We start from the raw sequence: 25,335 nt of genomic DNA on the forward strand, positions 1-25,335 counted from the left end.
ATGGTGTTCAATGCTCTGCTGTTGAAGTTTGCGGCTTTGATCTTTGCATCATCTAAATCAGCTGGCGCTACCTTTGACTTAGTCCAACCAATCTCCACAACTTGCCACACTTTCTCATCTAAAGACTGTAAGAAAACTCTCATGTGTATTTTCCAATGTGCATAGTTAGTGCCATTAATTAAAGGTGAAATAATTAGAGATTATCCTTTATCCATGACAATAGAGGTCAATGGATCACATAACAATGATTAAAACCTAATCAGAGTGTGCTTGCTCTTATACCACTTGATAGGGCAAAAATGTATTGACCCCTTGCAAATTAATTAATTACCCAAGTTAATTAATTAAGTCAATTTAACATGCAAAGCATGGTAGCATAAACAAATCACCAAATAACTAAATGTAGCAAAAATTAAATTTGACACGGGTGATTTGTTTACGAATGGAGAAAACCACCGAGGCAAAAACCCCACCAAGTGATTTTAAAATCACCACTCCCAAGAATTCACTAATTAATAATAAAGCGATTATAAGTAAAAGAAATCTTATCAACTGCCCTTGGCCTATCCCAAATTATCAACCTATAGTTGAATCTTCACTCCAATACCTAATTGGACATAATCTTGTGGTGGCACTCTTTTTGTTCAATGCACAAATCCCAGTACGTGACTAACCAATGATACATAAATCCAAGTACGTGACTGACACCAACAACTTAAAGAAGATGTTGGGTGCAAAGTTCTTTAGTTCATCAATGATGAAGATCAGGAAGTTCCTTGGTTACAAAACCCTTGGCGTAAAGACGTAGTATCTTCTTTCAGAGAGAATAAGGCACTAGGTCACTCAATGCATATGCGACGACCTTTAAAATAATCATTATATATGTCTAGGGTTATGAGAAAAGAAACCCTATACAAACCCAATAGTGAATAGCTCTTCTTCACTTGTTTCTTGGTCAGATCTTCATGGCTTAACACTTAACTTGAACTCTTATTTCTTGAAGTACAAAACTCATCCTAAATCTACTCAATTATAAGTAAAGTGCATTTTGACAAAGGTTTAACCAATTATATAAAATATGTCCTTAACACATAGGTTTGGTAATTATTTTCTTTTAAAAAAAAAAAAAAAAAAAAACATTTCTCACTCACACACATGACATCACTAAAAAAAAGCAACCTTTTGTTTTTACAATATTTATGAATATGCCAGTATTCATAGAAAACAAAATTGCTGAAAGGTACCAACGAGGGATGGTTCAATTGGTAAGGCTCAAATACTTCATCTAACCCACCTAGATTTGAGTTCCACTACCAGCAGTCCTTCGTTGGTGGACATCCATAAGGGTTGACCCACAAGTCTTAACCCCCATATTTTTTTTACCAAAAAAAAATCGTTGAAAAGTTGTATTCATTTTTTATATTCAAATCCAACTTTTAGGATACTAAAATTGAAAACTGAATACAAATGCTAAAACCAAACCAGTTTTTTAGTGATGAGACCTACTAAAAATTGAAAACGAAAACAAAAACGGTGTTTTTTGGCTAACCAAACAAGCTGGCTTCGGTTAACTCACTCTTTCTTATCCTTTTTAAACAATTTTGTTAATTAACATCAATTTCAAATTATATAGAAAACTAATATCCCAAATATAATAGACTCAATTTCACTATAGCAAATTGAGTATTAGAGACTCGATTTCCATAAAAATCCACATGGAACTCGAGTCCTTAAGACTTGAGTTCCACCAAAGAAAAAAATGCAAGTCTCTTCTTCTATTCTCTTCCTCTTTTCGTAACAACCAAAGAAAAACGAAAGAAGAGCAAGAAAACCTAAAGCAAAGACAAAGAAACCCAAAAACTAAAGACAAATAACTCTAGCAAGCAAAGGCAAAGAAATCCAGCAATGCATGGTCAGAGTTGAGAGGAAGATCAACTTTGCTCAAGTACATTGATCAGATCCTTCTTCTTCATTCCTTCTTCTTCACTCTATTCTTTACTCCATTCTTGTGTTGTTGCCTTCTTCTTCACTCTTTTGTTGTTGCCTTCATCTACATCATGAATAAGGAAATCGAGTCTCTCTTAGGCTCGAGTTCTAAGAGCAAATCGAGTTTCTTAGACTCAAGATATTAGTTTCCTAAATAGTTTGGAAACGTTGCTAATTAATGAAAATGTTTGGGAATTGGTGTTAGTTTGCAATTTTTTCCCAGGCAAGCCCGTTTGCTTTTCTAAAAGTGTCCTCTCTATTTTAGCATTAAAAATTAAAAAGTTATGAGTTTTATTGTTTTATCATATATATATATATATTGAATTTTTTTTTTCAAAAACAAAATTGTCTTCATTTGCATTTAGTGAGTTTGGATTTAAAATACAATAATACTTTTTTCACTAAAAGAAAAGATGTTTTGACTTTTTAGATTAAAAATTTGGGCTCATGTTCTATTTTTACTCCTAAAATATATATAGTTTTTAATTTTGTCATCATATTATGGTTTATATTTGTATACATGCATGTTAATGATAAACAAAGAAATATTTCCCATAAAAAGAAAAAAAGAAATATAATTCAAAGGATAATTATCCTTTAGACTTGTGTGATTAATAGTTATACAATTAAAGGATCGTATATATTTTAGCATATATATTACGAGTAATGCTACATACAAATGATTATCTATATATATATATAAAACCGAAGCTTTTGAAGCTTCCACAATTTTCCACATCATCACTATTTCTTTTTTTTTAATTCTTTTTATTTTATTTATTTAAGTTAGATTTTTTTTAAAGAGAATTAGCCCCGACTATTCTATATCTCTCCCGACTCCACTCCCAACGCAGAAGAACTCTGTCTCTCTTTAAATCTCTAACCTTCCCCCAAATCCTTAACCTCACGCATGAAATCCTAACGCTATCACACAGAAAGAGACCTAATGCAGAAGCACTCCATCTCTCACTCTAAATCTCTAACCTCTATGGGCTATGGCATTCCTACTAAAACGTTTTCAAATATATTGATTGGATTGGCTCAATATATTCTGAGAATGGTCAGGAGCGAGACGTAACACCGAAATCCGATCCAGCATAAGCCAAGGAGGAGCAGAATGGGCGATGATTGCTGTGAACCTTTGCCACAGTCCGTTGGTGCAAAGAAGGGGCTGGGGCTGGGGCTGGGGCTCAGGCTATCTCTCTCGAAGCCGAGGAGGAGCCAAAGTGAAAGTGATGATTTCTCTGAACCATTGTCACAGTCTCAAGGTAAGTTTAATTTATTAGCAAATTTGTAATTAAGCATATTCAGATCAGGGTTGGGTTTTTTTGTTTCTTGTATCTTTGTTTTGTTTTTTCTTTGCCACAGTCCGTTGGTGCGAAGAAGGGGCTGGGGCTGGGGCTGGGGCTGAGGTTGCCTTTCTCGAAGTGGAGGAGGAGCCAAAGTGAAAGCGATGATTTCTCTAAACCATTGTCACAGTCCCAAGATAAGTTTAATTAATTAGCAAATTTGTAATTAAGCATATTCAGATCAGGGTTAGGTTTTTTGTTTTTTTTTTTTTTTTATCTCTGTTTTGTTTTTTGTTTCTTTTATCTCTGTTTTGTTTTCTCTGTTTTGCTTTGTTGTGTTGGGTTTTTATGGATGAGCTACTCTTCGATGTTCCTGGCTCTGGAGAAATGCTTAATTGCCCATTGTTGCTTATTCAGGTAATGAATGCTTGAAATTCCATACATTTTAACAATAACAGTTAAACCGAAGTGATTTGATCTGTTATTCATTGTTTTGTGTAGATGCCAAAGTTTTATTCGAGTAAACATACAATACCATAGACTGTAACATATAAATGAGTTATGTGGTTCAATTAAAAGGTTTAAAAGGTTTAAAATTGTTTGATTTAGACTTAAGTTTAAGTCATCTATAATCAAGTAAAACAACTTCAGTTTTAACATATTCTAACAATATATGTAAATGTTGGTTTGAATTGATTGGCTTAAATCATGCAATTCTGTTCTTGACAGATTGCTTACATGGAAGATAGCTAAAGTTAAAGATCATTCTCATTGATGTTCACTTTCATTATGTGTTGTTTCTCTTACACGTACACAAGCTGTTTGATAAAATTCCTATGTGATTTTTTTTTTTTTTTTGTTGTTCTAGAAGTCATAATACATGGAGAGTGGTAAGGAGGAAGATAAGTAGGGAACGTGACGCTGTGTTGTTGATTTAATAACCAAACTTACCTGTTTATGTGGTAACAAAAATACAAAGGTACCTACAAAAACCTCATTCCATGTTTTCAATTTTTAGGCACAAAGGAGCTTTGAGCCATATTGTAAATAGAAGGTGAAATATATCCTTTTAATTTGGAGTATGTACATGAAATATTTTAACTTCATAACCAAACTTACCTGTTCATGTGGTATAAAAAATACATAGGTACCTACAAAAACCTCATTCCATGTTTTCAATTTTTAGGCACAAAGGAGCTTTGAGCCATATTGTAAATAGAAGGTGAAACATATCCTTTTATTTAACTTCATAACCAAACTTACCTGTTTATGTGGTATCAAAAATACATAGGTACCTACAAAAATCTCATTCCATGTTTTCAATTTTTATGCACAATGGAGCTTTAAAGTTATCTTTTAATTTATTTAAAATATTGATTGAGTAGTTCTTTAAATTTGTGTTTCATACATTTAATGGATAATTGAGAATGTTAAAGATTTGATTCTTCATTTTAATTTAAACTTAAGTTTAATTTCTATTTTTCATTATGTAATTTAATGTTTCATATCAACAATTAATGAGGAAGAGAAAAAGAATAGTTTACATTCATATACAATAGCTTTCCCGTGCATCGCACGGGTTAGCGACTAGTTACATATATATTACAAATGATTATTTTAGAGAAGATAAGTACATATCTGTATTTAAACATATAATTTTGTTATATAAAAAAAATTAACATATATAATAAATAATTTTAAAGACATTTTTTTAACTATTAAGTATGAAATATATATATATATATACATATATTTTTAGAATTAAAAATTATTGATATAATGCAGGCCTTGTCAATTATGGTAAATATTTACTTTCTTTATTAATTTGGATGAATAATGCATGAAAAATTATTGAATACTTTGGAAGTACCTTAAATGCGTACTCTCCCATCTCATATGAATTATGGGTCACACCATAAATTTAATTAGTGGGATTCACAATTATGTGAGAGGAGGGAGTACATATTTATGGTATTCCAGAAGTACCCAATAGTTACACACATTGCATGATGAAGATCGGTTGTGCTATGGGTTTGCTTTGGACGAATGTTGAAGATAGTCTTTGCTATTTAAGTGAACATTGAACAGTGGATGTTTGGATTAGAATATTTAAATAAAATGTTAAAAGTAAAACCGACTCAATACAGCTAGTTTAAGGCCTAATACTATAAATTGAAGGAATAATTTTTTATATATAAATATCAATTAAATAAATTTATTTAATACTAATCAAACTAATGTTAATTTGATGAATTAAGCACATAATTGGATGAATTAAAACCAACCAAAAAACAAAAATCACATAGATAATTAACTATCATGATGATTCAAGAATATAATTTATCAAAAAGATATATATATATATTCTAAAAAGATGTTTACTTTAAATATTAAGCATTTATAGTATATTTTTTTATGGGCTAATTTTTTTTTATTGAAACTTTTACCATCTTAAACATCTGACTTTTGTTTTATTTATTGAAAAAAATTATTATCAATCACATTACTAACAAACTTGTGGAATGTACAAGATTTGTAGCACATATAACAATTATTTGAGCCACAAATAACGAAGCTATAAGTCAACCAATAAACATTTTAAGAAATTATTATTTCAATAAATCTTCTAAAAACTCGATCTTCTTTTCAACTAACATCTCTTGTGGTGTTGCACTCTTTCATGTCTTAAAGATCAATAAAATATTATAAAATAAGAAGAAGATAGAAGAAGAAAAAAGAGTATTTGAATTCCAAAGAAGATTACAAAAACTAAGAATACTGAAGTATTGAACATATAGTCCAAAAAAAATGTGTTGTTAAATTGGGTTAACCTAAGACAACATTTTTATTATCATATAAATTAGGTGTTTTATTTTATATTTTTCAATAAAATCTTCTTTAGCCCCATGCCTTAAATATGAATATATTAGAACCACTAAAGAATTGTCATATATTATTTTCAGTAAGTAATGAATTTGAGTGATGTTTTTATAAAATTTTTATAATCTATTTGTAATGAAATTTTTGTAGGGGAGCCAATTCTTTTTTTGGAGATCAAACTTTTAAAATATTTAATTTGAATAAATGTTACTTATAGAACCTGACAAGCAGTCTCAGGACCATCCACCAAATAATGCGAATTACCATCACTTTAGCAAACCTGAAGCTCCAATTCATTTGGAGCTGTACCACCACCACACAATAATCCTGTACCACCACACCTCCGATCACACCAAATAATCCTGTAGTACCACCACTTCAGCAAATTAACCAGAAGCTCCAATTCATTCGGAGCGGTACCACTACCGCCACAACCAAATAATCCTGTACCACCACACCACTAATCACATCAAATAATCTTGTACTACCACCACTTCAGCAAACCCAACCAAAACTCCGATTCATTTGGAGTTGTGTACTACCACCAACACTAAATAATCATGTACCACCACCCTACCAATCACGCCAAATAATCCTGTAGTACCTCCACTTAGGCAAACTTGAAACTCCGATTCATTTAAAGCTGTACCACCACCACCAAATGATCCTATACCACCACACTACCAATCACACCAAATAATCTCGTACATATACCAACACCACTTCAGCGAACCCGAAGCTCCGATGCATTTGGAGCTGTACCACCACCACCACCAAATAATCCTGTAGTACTACCATTTCAGCAAACCAGAAGCTCCGATTCATTTGGAGCTGTAACACCACCACCAATTCCACCAAACTGCAACTGTAATGTTGGCTCGGCTGGAGGAGTCGCTCGGTATGCCGGCGGCTAAGCCTATGCGACGACTAAGGGGCCGTTTGGATTGAGTTTTTTGATAACTCAATTCTCTATTTCCATACCTCATAACTCAAAAATGGTGGGACCCATAGTAAAAAGGTTGTTTGGCCAAACGATAACTCTATTTCCATAACTCAATTCTCTGATTTTTGAGTTATGAGTTATGGAAACTGAAAACAACAAAAGGCTGTTTTCAGTTTCCATAACTCATAACTCAATGGCATTTCCGTAAATAAACACACATGAGGGACCCACAGCCGCAACTTTTGACCACCTTTTGACTTTTTTTTTTTTTTCTGGGTTGGCGTTGCCTGTTTGTTTGTTTTTTTTTTTTTTTTTTTTTTTTTTTTCTATTCCTGGGTTGGCCGTTCAGGTTTTTTTTTTTTTTTTTTTTTTTTTTCCTGGGTTGGCTGTTCAGGTTTTTTTTTTTTTTTTTTTTTTTTTTTTTTTCTTCTTCTGGGTTGGAGTTGTTCTTTTTTTTTTTCTTTTTCTTTTTCTTTTCCTGGGTTGGCTGTTCGGTTTGGTTTTTTTTTTTTAATTTTTTTATATATATTAGCTTCGGTGAGTTGGGTGCTAAAAAAAAAAAAAAAAAAAAAATTACTGTACTGGCTGACAGGTGTGGGACACATGAATAGTGTGAAAAAATTGAGTGATGAAAATAAAAGTGATGTTGCCAAATGAGTGTGAAAAAATGAGTGATGAGTGATGAGTTATGAGTTATGAGTGATGAGTGATGAGTGATGGAAATTGAGTGACGGAAATTGAGTGATGAAAAACCCTTACCCAAACAGGCCCTAAGGCTTCTCATTCCAAGGTCGTACGTCGAACCCTCTCCCTGAAGATGGTTTGGGTTCTAGGTTTAATCTCTCTATTCTTATGTTATTCAATTTTTCACATTTGATCAATTTTTGTTTGATAATTGATTGATTATTTGCCTTCTTTTTTTTTTTTTTTCCCCATAAGTTTTAACTTAAGTGCGACCTTGAATTTAGCGATCAGATTGAAGTGTTCAATTTTGGGAGCTCTTTATAACCTATTGAATTGGGTTTTTGTATAAATAAATTTATATGTCTATGTGCTTGTGTAGCACATTGAACTTAGGGGTTAGCTTCTGGATATGCAAAATTTAGGATTTTCCTTAGTTAAGCATCCTAAGTCTGTGACATCCTACATCATGTTGTTGGATTTTCCTTTTGGTTTGTTGCTTAGAAAAGGGAGGGAATGAACTATTACATTGGAAATCCTCGAATTCACTTATTCATGCTGGTTTTGATTTTAGGGGGGAAAAGCCATACTGTTAAATTTCAAATTCAAGGGGGAAGGGGCATGTGTTGTTTTGCTTGGTTTTTTTGGAATCTTTGAGGATTTAAGAAAAGAATTGTCCATTATCATTGTTGAGACATATTCTGATTAGTATAATAATTAGCTGGAGGGAAAGGGGAAAAGTTATTTTTCTGTAATGGCATGGTTGTATGTTTTTCTAGCTTCTCTGATCTTTATGGCCAATGATAGAAGAGATTTGTGCATCCAATGAAAACCTAGTGGGAATGAGATGGAAAAAATGAAGAAGAAATGGGCTTTATTTCCTTTGCTAGTCAGGTTTCTTGCTATGCTTGTTGGTTTAAGATAGTCAATGCTTTGAGATTTTGACAAGAGTTTATGCCCCTGATGTTGAGCTCCTGTTTTTGCTTTTTATCTTTTGGGGGGGATTCACTTTAATATGGGTATCAGATGCTTGATTGTCAAAAATTGGCCTAGTTGATGCATTTTGTTTGATTGAATGGTGTTTATGACAATGTTTTCTTAAGATTTAACATTTATTTGTATCTTGGACATTACAATTATATGTTAATTATGGTGGGTTTTTTCCCTAGAAAGTTTTGCTACTTTAGTTTATGTAACCACAAATTAGAACATTTTTGTTTGGTAGTTCTGCAAACTTTTATGAGTATACTTTGTTCTTTGCTAAATATGTAACTTTTGATTCTTTTTTTTTTTTTTTGCCACCAATGGAAATAAATTCAAATTCTTCTAACCATATAAATGATTCCAAACAAGAAATTGAAAATCCATGAATTCCAAATCCCTAGATTGATTTGAAATTCAAATCCGAAGTCTAAATTCGTGTTCCCAAATGCTACCTAAGGGTTGGGCTCCTTTAAAACTTTTACGTTAGCAAGGCCTGGTTGTGTTATTATTTTATAATATATCCATGATGCTAGCCTTCACTAAACTTAGCTTGGAAAGCCCAAGCACTAGGTTTGTGCTTGTGTCTGTTAACTTGGAGGTTCATCACTTCTAATACAATTAACTTTGAATTTTAAGAGTCTTGTAACTCAATGGCATTGACTGGTCCCCTTTATGATGAGAACCAGAGTTCAAATCTGCCTCCATACATTTCTTTTGTATCTTTCATATATACCAGCAGTTTTCTATGGAAATCTCTACTTCAGGTCTTCCTTTTGCTTTCAAAATTCTTGGACCCAAGAGTACTTATAGAAAAACCAGCAGAAACTTTCTTTAGAAAGCCCTTTGTGACAGCAATTTTCTACAAGGCTTTGATTAAACTGGTGGATCCAATTTCAAAATCTCTTGATTACCTACTCAACAGGTTTGGGTTTTCCTTCATTTTTCAATTTTTCAAATTTGATTGTTATTTGCCTTTAGTTTTCTACAAGTTCCAACTTAAATTCGGCTGTTAATTTATTGAAATTTTCAATTTTGGAAGTTTTTTTTATCACCTATTGAACAGATTTGGGATCTTTTATAAATATGTTCTTAGGGGCTAGCTTCTAGATATGCATAATTTTGGATTAATTAGATAGGCCAGATAGAGCATATTAGGTCTTTTATATTTATTAATATGTAATTGTTAAAATTATTGGTTGAAGTTGGAAGGGAAGTTAATTGTTAACTCTCTGTTTCATGGCTGTATAATTGATTTTTTTTTTCTTTTTTCTTTTTGGGCTGTCCATTTATGTGAGTTAGTTTCTTAATTATTGCTCAATTCATGGAATGTTTTACTTATAGAGATTCTCTTTTTTTAAGCATTTGATGCAGGCGTTGAAGATTATTTGTTTTTGAACGTTTAGTTATGTGTCCTTAGGTTAAAACGGTTTTTAATATGGGTTTTTATTTAACAAGTTGTTGGTCAATTTTGTATTCAAAGGCAAAACTGCAATGAATACTATGCTTGAACTTTGTCCTTCATTGGCCACATTAAACTCCCAAGATGACTCTAGAGATAGAATTGGTCTCGATACCAAAGGAAGAGTACTCTCAATTCCTAGCTCATCAAATGCAAGTGCTTCTTCCTTTGCCTTCACTCTAGCCTAATCAAGTAGTGCATCCCATTGTCTTTTATGTTCCGCCTTTGATCCATGGGTCACTGGAGTCTAACAAAATAAAAAGTAAGATATTTAAGATCCCTTACAAAATCCTAGACTCAGCCAAAGTTACCAAACTACCAAAATATCCTTAATTCATGGGGGTTGCTGAAATTACAATTTTGCTCCTAAATTCAAAATTGACCATAACTTACTAAATAAAATCCCATATAAGAAACCGATTTAACCCAAAGACTCACAACTAGACGTTTAAAATCACATGACTTATACTTCAACTGGACTTCAAGCATGGCCCCACAAAATAAATCTTGAATATGTGAATTCGTAAAGTAGTAACATTTTAATGTTCCATGGCTGCATCAGATATGTTAGTTTGGAACTGTTGTGTTGCTTTTCTAATTGCTGGGTTGCTAAGAGGAGTGTGGGTGGTTGTCTTGTGAGAATACTGGTTGTTTGTAGACTGATGGTCAACCATTGTTTTTGTTTTTACTATATACTTTTATGGTTGCTCACAGGAGCCACATCTTATTCACTTGCTTACTTTCTTTGTCGTATTAGGTGCTTATTGGAATCCAAGGGAGGTATATAGCCCAATCGCTTATACGGTTATACCCCTCTGTTATGCTCTCTATTGCTTTGATTTGTCTTAAGGGGAGTTATTATGCACAATGGGCCCAGGCTGTTGAGGTTTTACTTTTGATAGGAAGAAGTTAACTTATCTAAATGATTATCTGCCTCCTATTATGGATCCTAAGTATGCTGATTGAGGGGTTGAGGATGCACAGATCAGGAGTTGTTTGTAGAAAAGTATGGATTCCAAAATAAGTTGTTTAACTTCTTCATTTTCTAATAATAATTCAATTTCTTACCTTGAAAATTCTGCTCCTTTAATTTTTTAAAACAGATTCTGTTTCAATACTGAATGAAAAAAATCCACCACTGTCAGTAAAGCATGCCAACCAAAATGTGTAAAGTTTTATCATCTAGGAGAAACTGGTGATATTATGAAACTAATCTTGCTTGATATTTTACCTAGGAGCCCTGGCCCTCCATATGGCTTTCCATGGAAAAGGCATTGGAGTGATGCCCCATAAAGTCTCATAACAAGATCGTCCTGTGAACTCCCCATTACTCTTTAGCTTCCACCTTATCCTATCACTCCCCTCCCTAATGATATATAAGAATCTAACAGATGGAAAAATGAAGCCACCCCATTTATTTCCCAATCATTAAAATTTCTCATGAATTTCACGCTACAACTTCTCCTCCCCCGTCCTCCTATCTCTCCAATAAAGATTCCACATAAGCATTCTTATCCACAGTAGTATCATAACAGTATAGGAAACATTAGCTTCAAAGGCTGATCTCCACACCAACTCTCATGCCAGAATCAAATTTGACTGCCAGAGCCCAAGTCAAACTGAATGCACAGTAAGAAACAATCTCCCTTCATTCTAATGCTTTTCCAAAATCCACAGCCATGAGTGCCCCAAACAGATTTCGAGTAACATCCACCGCATTCCTACCCATAAATCTAAGAGCCTCAAACTCATTGATATAACCTATTCTCCTTTATTAGGAGACCCACGATACGAATCCCTCTTCTCCCATTATTGAAACTACTGAATTATCTATAAGAAAAACATATATTATGTAAACCTAAGGATTGGTGGGTCCAAACCCAGTTTTTCTGAAAACCAATAACTTCAAATTCTCCTATTAAAAAAAAATTTTAATACCTAATCAGCATTTCTATTTAAAAAATTATTCACCAAATTTGGCCACTACAATTAAAAGGGTGAACGACTTTTCCAATATCCAGCCAAAATTTTCCATGGTAAATTTGTTCAAGGATGGCAAGGAACCTCAAGCATGACCTATAAGTATGTCTTCCATTCATCAATCAAGGTACATCCCTGAAAACAAAAAAAATGAGTCACCAAAAAGGTCACGTTGTTGAGCTCACTTATCCTGCCCAATGCCACATAAGCCCACTCCAGTTTGCCAAATCTTTGGCCTCCAAAGGGCTCAAGGCCACTCTAGCCACCACCCATTACACTGTCCGTCATGCAACCACTGTTGGTGTCGAGCCCATCTCAGATGGCTATGATGAAGGTGGGTTTAAGAAAGCTCCTAATACAGAAGCCTACTTAGAGTCATTTAAATCATTTGGTCCGAAAACTATAGCAGAGCTCATATCAAAGTTCAAAGACTCGGCCTCACCAGTAACCGTGTTGCGTATGATCTTTGCTTCCATGGCCTTTTGATGCGGCCAGATTGGCATTTATGTAGCTGCATTCTTAACAATCTTAGCTTTTGTATGCTCTATGTACTGGCATATCAATCATGTTCGCCTGACTTTGCCAGTGAAGCAAGAAACTGAGCCTGTGCTATTGCCTGGACTACCTTCACTTGGCCTTTCAGACTTGCGTAGTATTCTTGCGCAGTCTGCAAGTAATTCTGCTTCTTTGGCAGTGATCATGGAAAATTTTGGCTGTTTGGAAAAATGACTAGGTGTTCTGTAACGGTTCTGAGGAGTTGGAAAGTGAGGTAACTTTCATATATTTCACCCACAGAGCTGTGTTTAACTAGACTACTCACCATGGTAGGTTCTTTTTTTTCTTTGGGCATAGGTTGTTTTCTATTGTTGAGAATAGATGCTAGGAAGAAACATATTTTGGAAACATATTTATATGAACATGGTTAAATAAATCAGTGGCATGCATTATTAAATAATCTGCCATAAATAAATTGAAACTGAGAGACAAGACAACCACGGGAATTGAGAAAACAAATGATCTTAAGAGGGAAAAATAAGATGAAGTAGGAGAAATCATATTTTAAAATATATATTTTTTATTATTTAATGTTGAGATGAGATTAGAAGACACAAGGAATTTCCTAAGTAAGAACTGTATAGTTGTATATCTTTCTCATTTTGTTCATAGATTGTTGAAAACCTAGTGAAGGCCATGTTGGGACTCTAGCCCTTGGTGATGGTTGCTCCAATGGTGCCATCAGCCTACCTTGACCAGCAGATCAATGGAGACATAGCTTATGGAGCCAGTCTCTGGGAACTTAGTCGTGACCAGTGCTTGAGTTGGCTAAAGACAACCACCAAAGTCAGTGATATATGCATAATTTGGAAGCATGGCAGATATAACAGTTAAACAAGCCAAAGAAATTGCATGGGGTTTGATAGCAAGCAATATGAATTTCCTATTGGTTGCAACAGATTCCAGAAACAAGTTGTCAATCGAACTTATTAATTCAGTACAAGAAAAAGGGTTGGTTGTACCATGGTGGGATTTGTGTCCTTAACAGGACATTTTTGGTTTCTCAGCTGATACAGAAGACGAATTCAGCTTGCTAAGTTGAACAATACTGACTTGAGTTTAAGTACACAGTTACCAAAAGAGTTCACTGAGGCAGTAATTTAAGCTGTAGTGGCAGCTTTTGTCACTGTAACAAGTTTCAAAATAATTTTAAAGGCTAAATGTCCAAACAAAACTCTTAACCACATGTTGTCACTGTAACAAGTTTCAAAATAATTTTAGAGGCCATACCATGAAATGTCCTAACAAAACTCTTAACCACATGGTCAATTTGTGTCCAAAACAATGACTCCAAAGTGCCTGTATTAAATTTCACCAAAACATTTATGTCCAAAGCTCAGTTAAAGAAAACAAATTCTTGATGATTTCTTGGTCCCTACAACCCATCACATTGATGTACAAAGCTCGGCTAAAGAAAACTAATTCTTGATGAGTTCTCAGTCTCTATAACATAACAGGTGGCTTAAAAATATTCAACAGGCAACTGGACAAATTCAGAAATTGGAACAGAATCATGTACCTTAATTGTTCCATCTACTAGCAGTTCAGGGGTGCATCCTCTATTCAAGTTTTGACACAGGTCCTATGTTACACAACCGTCTTTTGCTGACTTACTGGGTTATACTGTATATGTATCTTCAAGTGCCATAACCATAATATCGCTAATCATACAAGACTAATTTTATTGATAGCAGGTAATTCTTCATACAGAAACTAATTTCCATGAACATCTAGACCTTCTCCAGGCTTATCTTTTCATCATAATCCAAGATCAAGTATTGGAAGTTAAAAGTGGAAAGTGGATTGAAATGATAGGCAAAAGCTCTAATTTACTGATTCTAAAGTGAGATTTCTTGATTATCTACCTTTTCTTGCCCAACAAAAATGAATTATCATATCATTAAATGCTATAAGAGCATTGACTCACTGGATTTTTTAATTATTAAAATTAATTGAAATATGTATGTAAGCTAAAATTGACACTTGTATTGCTGTACAAATGATACATACATACAGCAGTGAGATTGAAAAAGGGCTACAGATTTATATTCTTTATTGAGGCAAAGAGACTGATTATTTGATAAGAACTGCCACACCTCTTGTTAAAAATTCTGGATATGAGCTCCAATACAGCTCATTTTAGAATCAGCTATTGAAAACTGACTTCAGGCTATTATCGAGCAAGTTCAAATATTATAATCACTGCTGGCATTACATCACCCTGCAATGAAAACAGAAAGCCTCACATGTATCAACACTGGATACCTCAAATATTTTATTCTTAAGGCTTTATGGGGAGACCTATGCGAGAGAAAAATTGCTTGAGCAATTATTATCATTTCTACTATTTAATACATTATTAAAATTATACTTAGATATTAGATACTCCGGTTCATCTGATTTACTGGAGTTCAAGCTTTGTGCTATCTCAAAATTGTTTAGGAAAACTTACTTTAGGAATGTAAATAGGATTAGGGAGATGGAATATCAAGGTTCATTTCATTGGGTTTCATGCAAAATAAAGAGTTCAATAAGATGAGGACCTAATAAATTAGGCATGCAGAAATCCAAATAAAAAAACTGCAAGCCTCTTGTAAGGAAAGAGAGAGAGAGAGAGAGATAGGATTTGCATCAACTAGTAACTTTATATGGGAAATATAAGAGAAAAGACTTGGTTACTAAATTTTTTAATTGGCTGAAGGTTTAAAAAAAAATCTAAAAAAATTTAATTTTCTTACTTTGGAAATTCAGGTCCTTTAATTTTTTACAGAGATTACTGTCAGTAAAGTATGTCAAGTGTCAACTGAACAGTGTAAAATTTTATCATCTGAAACTGGTGATATGAAGCTAATCTTGCTTGATATTCTATTGTCAACCGTAAGCGAGATTCAGTTGAAGTCATGATGAATGCAGGCAAGGTATCACTTCAGATGCAGTATGCCAACCTTGTTCTCCTTTTATGATTCCAAAATCTCTATTAAAGGAGGTAAGCCTTGACAAAAACAGACTTTAGGTTTGCATCACATAATTATAAGTTTTAATTTAATTGAGCAGGGCAGAAGTATATTAAACTATAAGTCATCAACTTGGATAGTTTTCATTGGAAGTAGTATTCCTTGAATCACAAGCTTCCTCTGAAGTATGTTGTGAGCTCGTAGTCAGACTGTCAGAGAGATCATAGCAAAGAGAATTCTCACGGTAGAACTAAAACCAAATGATAAAGCTTTCAGTTCATGGACTCTTCAAAGGTTATTAACAGAAATAATTGCTTATCATAACACTAAAAAGAGCCACCAGTTTAAATGCATGGCTCATTAGGCTGGTGCCACTCTGCTATCACTTATTATGTAATAACCAGGCAACAACAAAAATTCAGCTATGGCATCTTATTTTGTTCACTGAAGAAAAGAAGACATAAGAACTTCAAAGGAGTTATCACACAAAATTGTTTATGCAATATAAAATCACTTGTGATTTGAAAACAACATTTAACCCAAACACCAGGCATGCAATATCAAATCACTTGTGATTTGAAAACAACATTTAACCCAAACACCAGGCATGGCATCAGCTATTGTTGCAATCTGTTCCAAGGTAGTCAAAGACAAAATGCGCCCTTAAGGCGCCAAAAAGGTGATGAGGCACCAAAAAGGTGCTAGCTCGAGTGAAGCGAGGTGCCAAATTCTAAATATAGTTATTTTACATATAGGGTTCCAATATAATGTATTTTATGTATAAGAATATTATATAAACAAATTTGACTATGTTCCTAATGGATAGGAGCTGGGCTATAAAACCAGTTTTTGGGTTTGAATCCCAACTAAAAAAATTAGTCTCCATCCAAATATCAACTAAGTCTGAATAATAATCAAATATCAACTAAGGGTCCGTTTGGATTGAGCTTATTGTTGCTGAAACTGAAAACTGAAAACTGAAAACACTGTAGCAAATAATTTTTAAATGTGTAAATAGTACCGTGGGACCCATTTTTAATATTTTTTAATACGTGAACAGTGTCAGCACAGTATGTAAACAGTGTATTTACTGTTCATAACAGTAAAATTTGTGCCCAGTAGTCAACAAATGCGGGCCAGGAAAAAAAAAAAAAAAAAAAAGAGAAAACGTGAATGGAGAAAACACAAACGCCAAACGCAAGGGCCAAACGCCCTCTAAGTCTAAATAATAAACCATAAATCGCCATTGAAAAATTAGTCTCCATCCAAATATCAACTAAATCTGAATATTAAACCAAAATATTGTTCATAACTTCATATTGAAAGAAGAAAACTCCTAAACAAAACATTGAACTTCATGACTATCCATGACAAAACAAAAGCATTTGAAGATTGAACATTCTAATAGGCTAGTAGGTTGAATGTGGTTGTTAGTTTTAATCTAAAGGTCATCATCAGACTCTTCACTCAAGTTTCCATCACTTTCAAAGCCACTTGAACTAGATTTATAACCATCGACATTCTCTTCCTCGGTCTCATCGGAATCAACATCTTCCTCTTCAATATTTGGTTGTGATGTTAAGGCCTTCGAGCTTGCCCTTGATTTTGTTTGGAATCTAGTATTCTTCCTAGGTTCTCCAACACCAGCAGCTCTTGCCATTACACCCCATGTCAAACCATCATCATCATCATCAAAAACCAACTCATCTTTAACATTCATAGATGGTTCAGCACCCATTTCCCCCAACAACCATTCATTACTTTCATCTATATCATCTAAGGAGATGGGATCAATAACTCCCATCATGTTTATCATATCGTGCCTTGATCTTTTGATTATACTTCACAAATACCAGATCATTTAGTTGTTTTTGTGCAAGTCTATTCCTTCTTTTTGAGTGAATCTACAAGCATTTATGAAAACTAAGTAGACTATTAGTGAATAATTTAAACCATTGGAATTTTCTATGAAACAAAGTAGCTCATCAAAAGATAAAATCTACTTATTATACTTAAAAACTCACTTGCTCAAACACACTTCAATTATGCTCACAGCCACATGCACTACAAGTCAAGCTCAAGATTTTTATAGCTAACTGTTGCAAATTCGGAGTTGAGCTCCCATACAAACTCCACCATTCAGCTATGTTAAAAAAATAAGTATGAGTAATGATATATGATATATCATAGAAGTCAGATTTTTTATTTGTAAAAAGTGCCACTGTTCAAGTCATTTTAAGTTAGATATAAATGCTTTTTTACTTGGAGCCCTTGTCTTTGTTGATCTTTCCGCCAATGGAATGCCAAAGAGTCCTTCAACTTTCTTATACATGGAAAGTTCAAGCATGATCTTGTCCTGAATTTCAATTCTAGGAACTAGTCTTTCTATACAAGCACGCAATCCTGCTGTAATTTCTTTATTTGTTGCTATCTCAAGATTGAAATAGAAATAATATGGATTCAAGAAATGACCCACTACATGCGAAGGCCGATGTGGTTGACATTCCCATCTCTCATCAATGATTTTAAAATATTTGAATACCTTTCTCCATTCTCATTAAAAGCTTTTATAAAAGCTTCTTTGGCCCTATCCATTGCCTCATATATGTAACCCAAAGCTGGTTTTCTCTCATTATCAACAAGGCGAAGAACTCGAACAAGAGGGCCCATAACTTTAAGAATGTAAACCATAATATTCCAAAAAGAGGGCCTCAAAATCGTTTTTACTACTCATTTAGCATTTGCTTCATTTGCCCATTAATTACGAACCCACTCCTCAGAAGTAAACAAGGCCCATAGGTTATGCTTTTGCTTATAAATGGATTTTATTGTAAGATATGAAGTGCAAAACCTAGTTTTTCCAGCCCTAATCAGCTCTCTTTGGTTTGAGTATTCTCTCATCATATTTAACACACCCCCATGGTTTAGATATATCCAGTCAATTGAATGGCTCACTAAAGGCGCCTCGCCTTAGTGCCTTTGAGGCGCTTTTCTAGTGGCTCGCCTCAACTGGGCGCCTAGGCAAGCGCCTGGAACGCCTTTAACTACGTTGATCTGTTCAATGTATATTGCTATGTTTAGTACAAATAATGCCAAGAGAACAAGGGAGCTTTATCCAGAACACCATGTGTCTACAGGACAGTAGCATTTCAATTGAACTGCAGGTAACATTAAAATGAACAAAAAAGCTTAAAGGTTCGTATTTGGAAATGGCATAAACCCATAGTTCACAATAGTGTTCTAAATTTCTGCAAAAGTTCTCATTTGTGTGAAATATTATTTTTTATTTGTAAGAGGACCTTAGTAAACTTCCTAAGCATTCATTGGTAGAATCATGGCGGTGATCAATGGAGTATACTCCACATCCTTATGCTACGCTTAGGCAGTAGAATGTTTAGTATTGATTTCCATGCCTAACAAAAGCAATGACTTATAATAAAAAAAAACGCCTAACAAAAGCAATGACTTATGATAAAAAAAAACGCCTAACAAAAGCAATGTGATGCAGTCCTAAGAGTATATAATCATCATCCTCATTATGCTTAGTGCCATTAAAATTGTTATCACGAGATTTATAACCCTCATCATCCTCCTCATCTATTTCATGTAAATCAATAATCTCTCCCCATCATCTTCGCCATCTAAATTAATAATCTCTCTCTCTCTCTCAAAAGGAGTATGTTGTAAACTAGAACTTGAACTTGTTTCCCTCCCTAGTGACCTCATCTTGCTTGTCTCCTTTGGTGAGGATGAGCTGTATGTGGGGTGTGGTCTTGGATGGATTTTTACTTTCTGGAATTTGAAAAGGCATGGAGGGTTGGGCTTAGGTATATGATAGCATACCATAAATTTAATTTTTGTATAACAAATCATGTAATATATAAAGAACATTAAGATTTTACAGCAACATTATCAATAATGTAGCAGGAAGATCTTAATGTTGTCAAAAACAGCAAGGAATTGTTATACAAAAATCAAATTTATGGTATGAGATCACATTTGGTATATTTTATTTTATTTATAAAAATAAAAGACTCCAAAAAATTTATTTGAGCTTATTGCAAAAGCTCCAAAAATCGTGGTTTAGGCACGCATTTGCAAATGCACCTCACTTTAGAGGCGAAAGGCGCTGAGTTTCTGCCGCTTTGCGCTTAAGCATTCTTTTAATAACAATGGTTTTCTTCCCACAGTTTTCTTATGACTTCCTTTAATATTCTAAAATTTAGATATTTCAACAGTTTGGGCCATTGAAGCACAAATTGGTACATACATAGATACATGCACACATGCATGCTTACCCACCTACACACAAAGAGCTAAATAAATAAATAATTAAATATAAGATAGCTAAGTTATACTTGATGGAAATTTGGAAAGTAAAACACACAATGAGAAGAGTGAGCACAGTAAATATAAAGTTAAGTGGCATTGGCTAAAGCCAAAAATATAAAAGAAGTGGTGTTGAAAAAAAAAAGAATTCAATTTTTCTAAATTTTATTTTTTTAACTATATATAAATTTTGCAGGTATTCAAAGTTAACTAAGCATGGATATAAGAAATCAAGAATTCAAGAAAGAAATTCACACACTGACCATATGAAAGGAACACATACCTACTCAAGTTAATCTTTCTTGCTATTCTACTGTCAACTGTATGCAGGATTCATTTAAAGTCTTGACGCAAGCAGGCAACAGTGTGCCAACCTTGTTCTTTTGTGATCCAAAATTTCTTCTAAAAGTGATCAGCCTTGACAAAAATAAAAAGGACTATAAGTTTGCATCACATACTTATATGTCTTAATTTAATTGAACAGAGCAGAATCATATTAGACTACTAGTCATCAACTAGGTTAGTTTTCAAAGCAAGTAGTATTCCTTAAAACAAGCTTCCTATAAAGTATATTGCAGGCTAGTAGTTTGATTTTGAAAATGTACATATAGAGAAGTTAAAAACACATCAAGGACATTTCATGGTGCAACTAAAACCAAATGACGGGTTTCAGTTCATGGAAAATTTAGAGGTTATTAAAAGAAGTACTTGTTTAACATAACACTTAAGAGAATCGTTGATTTGGATGTGTGGATCGTAAGGTTGTTGCCGCTCTGTTTTCACTTATTATGTAATAACCATGCAACGAAAAAAATACAGTTATAGAGACACTTTTTGGTCACTCAAGCAAAAAGGATATGAGAACTTCAAAGGGGCTACCACAGAAAATTCTTTATGCAGTATGAGTTTATGTGTGATTTGAACACAATATTTATCCCAATCCAAACGCCATAAACGAATCAGCTATTGTTGCATTCTGCTAAATGCATATTGTTAATAACGAAAAAGGACAAGGGAGCTTTATCCAGAACACTGTGTCTACAAGATGGTAACATTTTGATTGAACTACAGGTAACGTTAGGAAGAACAAAGAAACTTACAAGTTCATATTTGGTGATGGCACAAACCTGTCCAAGACCAACTTGTTCACATAATCTTCTAAATGCTTGCAAAAGTAGTCATTTGTGTGAAATGTCTTTTTTATTGGTTAAAATGTATGTTGGATAAAGAAACTTGTGACAGCTTAAAGTAACGTCTCATCAGGGTTCTTTAGCCAGCTTCTTCAAACAGATTTTGTATTCAAGGAATTCTAAATGTGTCCCGCACCACTAACAAATTGTTTACACCATAAATGGAGACATAAGAAAATTGGTATAGTGAGAAAGATCAAGGGGTTCACATGTTAATTAGTTCAGTTCCTATTTCTGATGGTGGCATTGACCAGGTGCCTATAAGAGGGCCTTAGTAAACTTCGTAAGCAATCATTGGTAGAATCATGGTGGTGATCGATAGATTTAACAACTCCACATCCTTATGTTGCACTTAGGCCTCTTTTAGAGTTGAGATATCTGAACATGTAGTCATTATCTAGAACACATGTTAGGTTCAAAAATTTTATGATTTTGAACTTGTACTAATTGACTCCAGTCATGGACTAGCCACGAATAAAGTTCAAAGCTCCCATACCTATTGGCAATGTTTTCATTCCCACATTTTTCTTATAACTTCCTTTAATATTCTAAATTTAGTAATTTCCTCAGTTTCAACCACTAAAAGACAAATTGGTAAATTTTCACGCAGACACACGCACAGAAAAAAGATAAAAACCAGATAAAAATACAGAGTGAGAACAGTGACCGTAGTAAATATACAACTAACTGGTGTTGGCATAGCAAAACATATAAAAAAAAGTGGTGTTGAAAGATAAGAACTCAGTTTTTCTTTTAAAATAATTGTAAATTTTGAAGGTATGCAAAATTGACTGAGCAAGAGCCTAAGAAATCAAGAATTCAAGAAAAAATTTCACAAACTGAGCATATGAAAAGAACACAAACCCATTCAAGTTAAACAAAGTACAGCAAATTAAGACCTTTTAGACAACACATGCCACTAATTTAAAATCTATTACAATTGGTGGACTATAAGATCAAACAATTAAAATTTGATATTTGCTTATTACTACTGGAGCCCGTCCTTTTTTTTTTTTTTTTTTTTTTTTTTTTTTTTTTTTTTTTTTTTCCGGGTCAATAGTAGTTAAACAATTAGACCATCCTTCAATATTCAAAAAAAAAATGTAATTTTGTAAGTTATCAACAAAGAGGGCATACTTTTAACCAAAACAATGAGGACATACTGTAGTTTCACCATGACATAAGGAATTGTATTGATACATTATTTTGACCATCAAAGCTATCCAGACATTAAGTTCGGGATATAAACAAGAAAACATATATAACCGCACACCTTTTTGTCAAGTTATGTGTGTCATGTAGGAGTAAACATGCACTCTTGAAATTCCCAATATCAAACATCCCTAGATCTTCACCAATTTCACAATGCATAAAAACTGGGAATCTTTGTCAAAAGTGTAAGCATGAAGATAGCTGAGCTTCTGCAGGTTAAGAAAATTACAAACCATTGACATGAAGTTTATGCCCTAGTCCAGGATAAGAGAATATATGATACCATAAATATCAGATTAAGCAGAACAAAGACATAGACATATCGAAAGTTCCAAGCTACCATTTACAGCATGAGGTTTCTTCTGATTCCTCAAAGGTAATTGTATCACAATTTAAAAACTTCATGTCGCTAAAGGACTAAGTGAATAACAACACAACACTATTGCTGCAACTCTGTAAATTTGTATAGCAGTCATCAATGAAAGAAATATACTAATGAAAGCAAGGATCAAATACAAAGACTTCATTTATTGATGTAGTTAGGACCAAGTTCTTATTAGGGAAGTAATCTAGTGCATTTGAAAGTCATTTTCTCCAGGTAAGGGGAACGAAATGAACACCAGCATGCCACCTGTCCAACTTGGGCAAAAGTCAAACGCAACAATGTCTCTTTAGCTGTAAAGGTATTGCATAGCACATCTGAATTTGGTTAGCAACAAGAAAAATAACTAATCAACTATATATGGGTGTCAAAAACTAAAAACTTGTCCCTATACCAAGATATATCTATACTGCAAATATATAAAATATATAGTTTTTTTTGGGGGGGGGGGCAGGGGGATGTTGATAGGAAAGTAGAATTCCAAGTTCTAACCACACCCATAATAACAATTTTTATCTTCTCAGTATTTTTTTTTTTTTTTTTTCAGAATACAACAAACAACTTTGGATCAACATTAATACCTATTTCCAAGAAGTACAAATCCTTCCATTTTGCCCTGTAATATTTGATGGCTTATATGTCTAAAGAGGGATTCGAATACAGGAAAAAACTTCAAACTTTGTGATAGACTAACATATCGCATAACAATAAACATATATATGTCCTTTCTTGAAAGCCTAAAGATAATGCTTCTTGTGTTGAGGTGCATGCATATTTCTGTTTGCCTGTGTGTGTATCATATACACCTTCTAGACAAAAAGAAAGAAAACAATACAGAAGTTGGTAAAACTTCATTCCATGAACAAAAGGAAAAACAAAAAAATGACTCCTTTCCAAGAAACTTTAAAAAATAAAATAAAATAACTGATATCATTAATTTTAAGACATGCCCCCATTGAATAGATAAAAAAGAGTCCCAAATACCTGTCTGACTACACGTATCTTATTATACTATTGGAAAAATCAAGCCTACTAGTAAAGTGTAAGATTCATCAAGATTGAAAGTGTCAATAAACTTGGTAAAGTCTCTTGACATTGTACTACAGACCTGGTATTGAATTGCACATCCGCCAGGAAATTGGAGGATTAGGATGCTAAAGAGGGAAAATTCCCATTTTGTAGCTCACAGGCCATGTAGGTCTCTAATGACCACAAGAAGACGGGAATGGTCAAAAACGTTTGCCAAAATATTCAGGAAACTGATAGGTAAAGAAACATATTGCCAAAAATTTATCCAATATCTCCAAAGAAACTGCAAAAAAAAAAATTTATTCTATCCCCATACATAATGATTAATGAAGGAGTATATATAAACTTATATAATGCCACTACTCTCTCTTTTTTTGGTTGAAATTCAAAGATTCTTTTGTTAAAAGGTAAGATTGCTTTCTTAAGTCCTAACATTCGTTACTTTTGCATCAACATATATATAAAAAGCACCAATGCAGCACCATATACCGCATAGATTAAACAATATATATATAGTAATAGCGCAAAAAAAAAAAAAAGAACTGAAGGAAGCATTTTATAAGCTCTAACAAGTGCTACAAATTTCAATTTTCTGACAAAAAAAAAAAATTTAAAAACCAAAATTATCATAACATCGACTTGTCCTGCATATCAGAGTACCCATGGGGAACTGAACTGAAAAGAGAGACTCACGATTCTCACTAACCAAACAGCACATGGTGATAAAGAGATAAAAGATGAATTGTAAATGAAGAAACAAATACAGGGTCACGAAGTGAAAACTTTAACTTTTCGTGCCCAAAACCGACTAGGAAATGAAATTAGGCACGCAATGAATACCTCTTTGGAAAAGCACTTTCAGCAAGTCCGACCGAATTTTCAGGTGCAGGGGCGGGATTTTTTTTTTTTTTTTTTTTTTTTAAATGTTGCCATAGTCGGGTTGTCAATTATTTGACTGAAATAGGCTGCTAGGAAATTTAAGGGGCAGAAAATTTCGGAATTGTTTTGTCGTATCATAATCACCGTCAAGTGGCAGCCGTTCGATTTGCGATTGATAATCAAACGGCTTCTCATTGAGGATAAATTATTCCAAAACAAAGTATGTGGATGGTATTTCTTATTTTTTGGATTAGTTTGAATAGAACTTATTTTGTTTAAACTGAAAATTGAAAACACTGTAATAAAATAATTTTTAAATATATGAATAATATCGTGGAACTTATTTTTAATGAAAAAGTTATTGAAAAATATAATTTGTGAGACCTATGAACAGTGCACTCGTGCACTGTTCACTATTAACTTAGTCAAAAGGTGCGGCTGAAGCAAAAAAAAAAAAGGAAAACGTGCATAGCAGAAAATGCAACGTAGAAACGTGAGATCCAAACCGTCCCTTTGAGTCATGTTAATAAGTGCAATTAGATTCATAGTTAATAATTTATTTTAAATAAGTTTTGATGTTAATTTTATGAGAAATGAAAAAAA

At 33.5% G+C, this 25,335-nt stretch overlaps 2 long non-coding RNA genes and 1 pseudogene across 2 annotated transcripts; 2 read left to right on the top strand and 1 right to left on the bottom strand.

The window, feature by feature from the left end:
* The first annotated feature begins 2,798 nt into the window (after window positions 1–2,798).
* LOC115965620 lies at window positions 2,799–4,705 on the top strand. The gene is made up of 3 exons (XR_004086119.1): window positions 2,799–3,692; window positions 4,144–4,329; window positions 4,498–4,705. It is a non-coding gene; the product is annotated as an uncharacterized LOC115965620 (long non-coding RNA).
* Window positions 4,706–8,065: 3,360 nt separating this feature from the next.
* Window positions 8,066–13,228, top strand: LOC115962754 (annotated as a pseudogene).
* A 1,495-nt stretch (window positions 13,229–14,723) lies between these two features.
* On the bottom strand, window positions 14,724–24,801 carry LOC115962757. Its single transcript, XR_004085585.1, has 4 exons — window positions 24,694–24,801; window positions 22,504–22,651; window positions 20,324–20,457; window positions 14,724–14,978 (listed from the first exon to the last, which is right to left on the bottom strand). It is a non-coding gene; the product is annotated as an uncharacterized LOC115962757 (long non-coding RNA).
* Window positions 24,802–25,335: the final 534 nt, after the last annotated feature.

Source organism: Quercus lobata, chromosome 10 (genome assembly GCF_001633185.2).
Source record: "Quercus lobata isolate SW786 chromosome 10, ValleyOak3.0 Primary Assembly, whole genome shotgun sequence".
In the NCBI taxonomy this organism is placed as follows: Eukaryota; Viridiplantae; Streptophyta; class Magnoliopsida; order Fagales; family Fagaceae; genus Quercus; species Quercus lobata.